Here is a 6,416-nt window from a genome sequence, read left to right as displayed (position 1 = left end):
GCGCGCGGTGCCACGTGCCGCCGCAGAGAGCTGCCGCGTTCTGCCGCAGGTTCCTGCCGCAAGCTCCGCACGGCCTCTCTCAGCTGTGCGCGCAGGGCGTGTAAACCCGGGAGTGCAGATTGCTGTGCTTACACGTGGGCGCCGAGCCGGGCTTGTTCAGGCATGGGCACGCGCCGGCCCTCGGGTATTGGGCAGCGGGGCCCCGGACTGGGGCAGCCGCAGTTTGTCTCCCCTGACTTGGGCTTCTTCGGCGGCGGTCTGCCGTCCCCAGCCCAGGCCTGCCGCAGGCTCGCCCATTCCTCCAAGGAATTCAGTGACTTAATTTCATGTAAAGTCTGTGGCCCCTCTTCTCCTCGCTCTCCGCACTTAGTGTTTGCAGAGAAGCCAGGGGGGTACTGACCGCACCCCTGGGTTCTCAGGGGCTGCACGGAGGGGTCGTGTGTAGCCCTGGTTTGGGGTGAGGGAAACACGGTCACTGCAGGACTATTTCGTTGTAGCATACGATATGTGTGTGTTGACACCCACATATAACTACCTCCTCAAGCCTGATGACAGTTTCAGAGCTGGAAGGCAGGTCAGAAATCACCGTTCAAACCCCATCTCCCTCCATTTTATGGTTGAGAAAACTGAAGCCCATAGAGGAAGTGTGGTTGGATCCATTTACATCCATAGTCAAGGGGCAGAAACCTCCTCTCATTCGGTTCTGTCCGGTTCCCACCTACCTAGGTGCTCAGAAAATTTACCAATGCAGGAGGCATCGCTTCCAATACGCTTTGAGGAAGGGGCCTTGCTTCAAGTTTCTTTGATCCTCGGTTTCTTCATCTTTGAAATGGAGATTCCTGAGCTAGCCTAAGCAGACCTGAGGCCTTGCAGATAGGCATCTTTTGAGTACAGTCCTGGAGTGCAAGGTTCACTTAAGTATTCCATCTCAGAGACCTGTGTGTCTTACTCTACAATAAGATGTAGGAAAAGAAGGGACAAAGGCTAAATATTATAGTCATCTTGCCCAGACTCCCTGCCAGAACTGTCTTCCACTTGGGGAACCTGGAAAGGAACTAGTCACAGAATCATGCAGTGGGCAGATGCAGGGCTCTATGTGATGTGCCTCTTTGAATTGGTAAGCCAGGAGCTAAAGGGTCATGGCACCACTTTGCGACATTTGAGTGAAGTGAGCGTTGGGTTTTCCCAAAGTTACAAAGGCTGCACTGACTGGTCCCTTGATCTTCTGAGCCTCGCTGTGGCTCAGAGTCTGCAGCAGTGTGGGCGTCTGCAGTGGCAGGAGCAAAGTGGGGTCCCCCCAGCCCAGAAGAAGCCTCCATCGGGGTCCTGTTGACTCCTGGACCATCTTGTGAGGTAAGGATGTGAAAGCCAGGCACTAGTAGGTATTCAGATAGTAGTCATCCGTCCACTCCTCCAGTGAATTAAAGATCAAATCCCTCTGGGTTCAGAGAGGAAAAGAGGAACGGAGCGATTCTTCTCTTTAGCTGGGAGTCTCCTGACTGTATGTACTACACACCCCTTAGAACGTTAACCTACAGTCACATGCAGCTCCACACACCATTCAGCCTCAGTTATTCTGCCATCTGTGACAAAGTTTGCTCTTTTCCTTTCTTCCTTCAGTTTTCTGATTGACATTTGTTCGTGTCACTGACTGTTGGTTTAGGCCCCTACCAGGGCTGCCTCATGCAATGAGGTGGTTGGTACTTCTTTACCTGCCCACCCCGACTTTGCCTAGATGAGCTTTTGTCAATACCCAGTCTGTTTCCTCCCTCTCCACATTCTCAATCAACTGAAATAATACACGAGAAATAATACCTGTAATACCCATGGAATTAGAAGTATTCTTGTGTCACACTCTGTGATTTCTGTGAAATCTGATCAGTTAGGATTAGTGGTTAGATTGGACTCTTAGAGTAGCACCAGTTCTTCTGTCAACTCTGTATACAACCACGGACAGATCAGCTCTGCCTAGCTGTACAGTAGGGGGATACCTCTGTGGTGCCTTCAAGGGGTAGGAGCAGAATTCTGCAAATGGTAATGAGTACAGGTCAAAATCCACTACCTCCCCACTTTCTGCACCCCCCCCCCAAATAAAGGCCTCCCCCGTCTTCTTTCTTATACTGAGAGTTTATATAAACGTGATTGCTAACATAAATAAGCCACCAGGAGTTTTCCATGTTATATTAATCGTATCAAGAGTAACTTAATTTGAAGGGAAAAAAATAAAAATTTGAGGAACAAGTAAGTCCTATAAATTGGAAAATAACAAGAACCTTCTCAGGTCACAACAGAATGGGATCCCTCCTGTCAGGGCTGTCCAGACAAAGGTTTGTTTCTGGGAGTTTTCAGTTTGTACCACAGTTTCTCAGTTTGGCGGATGGCGCTTGGGAAGACGTGAATCCTGCCTCTTCTGTCAGAGGACAGCTCATCTGCCAGAGGGGCAGCTCCTAAAAATATAAATGTCTTCCAAGTGGATGCTGTCTCTAGTAGACTATGTATGTATGTGTATATATGTGTCTGTGTAGATGTATATATGTATATATATACACACACATACAATTTTGGGGGGCTGTTGGCCAATTTTTTGTGGCAGTTTTTTTTTTTTTTAAAGATACATTATATTTTAAACTTGGTGTTAGACATGTTTCAACACTTGATGTTATTTGTCACAGAAAGGGAGAATCGGCTGTAACCGGGTGTTCCATCTGAATAGTCACTGTGTGCACAGCCCCTAGGTGGGAAGATGTCTCCCTCTTGCTCTTTATTCTCTTGGCTCGTGGGTCATACAAGGGCGAGCATCTTGTCTTTTTTCCCCCTCCCTGGTATGGGGGAAGAGTAGGAAGACCCCCTTAGCTCCTTCCAGTAGAACTGTCAGAGCCCAGTCTCCGTGAGCTATGTCTGGCCCACTCAAGTGGCTGTTTTAAAAATTAAAATTTTTATATGAGCAGAACACTATGATTAAGATGTCCTATTTCAGCCGTTATAAAGAATTGCTAACAATGTCCTCCAGATTTATCCTGTAGCAGTATTCATTCAAACTGGTTCTGTACCTGGTTGTCCTTAGTTGATCTTGCTTAGTGTTAAGGGCCATATAATATTGGCGCTGCTTTCTTAGGTTCTCTGAGAGGCGCCTGGCCCTGGCCGGCTGCAGCTGCACATCAGAAGGGGACATGTCCCCAGGGCTGCTGTGATTCTGTGTATTCTGAGAATGTTGTCTGAGAATTGTAGTGTCTATAAGGGGAGAAACAGCTTCAGATGTTCTCAGATTATCATGTTCTCTGAATAAAAAGTGGACAAGTGCTCTGATGGGGGCTTCCCCTTTCTTTTAGATGCATTTATATAAAATGGGTAGTAAGATTAAAACACACAGACAGCAGATCTCCTCTACAGTTACATTAAAGAATGCCAAGTTCAGCTGTATGTATGTTAGGTGGTCACAATGACAGCCTTGTAGGTGAGAGTCAGGTTAAAGACGATTCCTAACAGGCAGAGTCAAGCATATACCCGCTCTCCCCACTGCATCATTTCTGACACCAGCTGCCCACACCACACACACACTGTCTCCCTCTCTGTCCCTAGACATCCAGGGTTAGGTCAGACCTTACAAGTTAAGAGGACACCATCCTCGGGTTCATTAATTTTCTGGAGCAACTGATGGGACTCAACAGAAGATACAAAGCTTACAACTACTGGTTTTCTTAGAGTGCCCACCGCCATCAAGTCGATTCTGACTCGCAGCCACCCTGTAGGACAGAGTAGAACCACCCCGTAGGGTTTTCAAGGCTGTAATCTTTACAGCAGATTGGCACATCTTTCTCCCTTGGAGTGGCTTGTGGGTTTGAACCGCTCACCTTTTGATTACCGGCCGAGTGCTTAACCACTGCACCACCAGGGCTCCTCTTTTTTTTCTAGTAAAAGGATGTAAATCAGGATCATCACAAGGAAGAGATACCACGAGGTCTGGGAAGGTCCCCAGTGCAGAGCTGCTGGGTCTTAGAGAGGACACGTCACCCACACTTAGCGGACCAGGAAACCTCTGAGCCTTCGTGTCCTGGGCTTTTATTGGCTGTTCCTGCATCATAAGCTAAAGCAGGCCTCCTGAGGCTAGTTGATACTGGCCTCCCAGGTGAGTCCTTTCTGGTCTGGCCAGCACCCACTCCCCAGCACAAATCCTCAGGTGTGGCCTGGAAGCCCCAGACCAAGGCACCTCAATTACTCCCCAGAGCCAACGACAAAGGCCACCTTACTTAGGGTAAAACTAGATCCTTTATCCCACAGTAGGGCAGTATTGTCACTTTCAACAGTATTTCAAATTTTTTAGTTTATTTAGATACAGACAGTAAAACATGGGCTTTGACGCCAAATTGACTTTGTTTGAATTCTGGCCGTGAAAATCAGTTGAGTTTTTCAGTTGCACATGTTGGATGAGCTCTGCTTGCTAAATGTTTGACTTAATTAAATCGTTTGGTGAAATATTGTACTTTTGGGACATTTTGATGGTGGTGGCAGTGGGAGAGGGGGTACTGGGAAGGAAATGTTGGAAATCATTGTCCAATGTAGTCGCCATTCAGATGGCACATTGAGCCAGAACTAAACCCAGCAGTTCTCAAACCTCAGTCCCCCAGGATAGTGAGGGGAATCTGTGATTGGTTGGCAGTAGTTTTCAAAGTCTAACAGAAATAAGACAATGAATCTACACAGACAAAACGTCTAGAAAAGGGGCCTTTTCTAGCTCCTAAGTGTGGAGACACGTCAGTACTCTCCTAACATGAGATTATGCAAATACTTGAGAAGCAAAATGGAGGAAAACAGGACTTTCCACCTGACAAGGACGTATTGGCTCCTCTCTGCTCTTTAGCTTCAGGACAGTTCTTGCAGCTGAGGAAGGGGCTGTCCTTGAAGATGTCAGATGTGCCAGGCGCTGGGACCCGCGTAGTTTTCATCCGCGAGGAGCATAGTTTCTGTTACAGCCCCGACTGGGCCGCGCTTTTGGAAATGATTTAGATAAGATAGACAGCAGAGAGGCCGGATATCCTGAGGTGAAATTCCAACCTGGTGACTTAGAACCTCCTTTTAACACCTTTCCCTGCCAAAAGCAATTCCACAAAATCCTCTCAATCAAAAAAATCTGAAGATCCCATATAAAGTGACATTCTTTTAAATCATAGTGCTCTTTGCAGCTCCTAAAGCATTTCCAGATATGTTCTTATTTGACCCTCCCAAGGCTGAGTGGTGCAGATGGGGCTTTATCCCGTTCTACACAGGAAGAGACAGTGCAGGAGAGCTTAAGCGGTTTCCTTGAATTTCACTTTTTTTTGGTCAAATATTTACTGAGTGCCTCCTTAGGGCCAGGCCCTGTGCCCTTAGGGGACTTAGCCAGATCTTCCCGTTCCACATGTAATCTTCATTCTGTGTGGTTTACCCCTGGTGCTGCTGTAACGGAAATACCACAGGTCGGTGGCTTTAAAGAACACATTATTTTCTCACAGTTTCGGAGGCGAGAAGTCCAGATTCAGGCACTGGCTCTGGGGGAGAATCTCGGTTTCTCCATCCCCAGCATTCTTCCGTCCCTGGGCGAGCTCCATGTGGCATCTCTACCTTTCTGTGCTTGCTTTTGTGCCTAATCTGCCCTTTTTACATCTCAAAAGTGGTTGGGTTTAAGACACATCCTATACTGGTAAGGCATCATTAACATAACAAAGAAAACCCTGTTCCCAAATAAGATTACATCCACAGGTAGACCCATTGCCATGGGTCCATTCCAACTCACAGTGACCCTATAGGACAGAGTAGAGCTGTCCCATAGGGTTTCCATGGAGCAGCTGGTGGATTCCAACTGCCGACCGTTTGACTAGCAGCCAAGCTGTCAACCACTGCGCCACCAGGGCCCCATAGGTATATATATCTAAAAAAAAAAAGAAAAAAAACTGTTGCCTTTCAGGCAGTTTCCACTCACAGAGACTGCATGTATGGGTTAGGATTTACAACACATATATCTGGGGAGCACAATTCAGTCCGTAATGCCTGGAGACCAGGGACTTAATCCAGCTCTGATTTCTCCTCCAGAGAATGTCATTTTTATCACTTTTCTTTTGCCTTCCCCCTCCCCAACAGGTAATTCAACAAACTAATGCATTGTTAAGGAGTCCTGGTGGCGCAGCGGTTAAAAGTGCTCAGCTACTAACTGAAAGGTCGAACCCATCAGCCCCTCGACCTTCCGCGGAAGAAAGATGTGGCAATCTGCTTCTGTGAAGATTTACAGCCTTGGAAACCCTATGGGCAGTTCTACTGTGTCCTACAGGGTCACTATGAGTCGGAATCGACTTGATGGCAATGGGTTTAATGCATTATTTCTAAAAGTTTTAAAAATAATTTGATTCAGCTGTCTTGGATCTATATATTATGCTGAATGGTGG

Source organism: Trichechus manatus, unplaced genomic scaffold, assembly GCF_000243295.1.
Source record: "Trichechus manatus latirostris isolate Lorelei unplaced genomic scaffold, TriManLat1.0 scaffold00187, whole genome shotgun sequence".
Classification (NCBI taxonomy): Eukaryota; Metazoa; Chordata; class Mammalia; order Sirenia; family Trichechidae; genus Trichechus; species Trichechus manatus.
Note: the sequence above shows the minus strand (reverse complement) of the source record.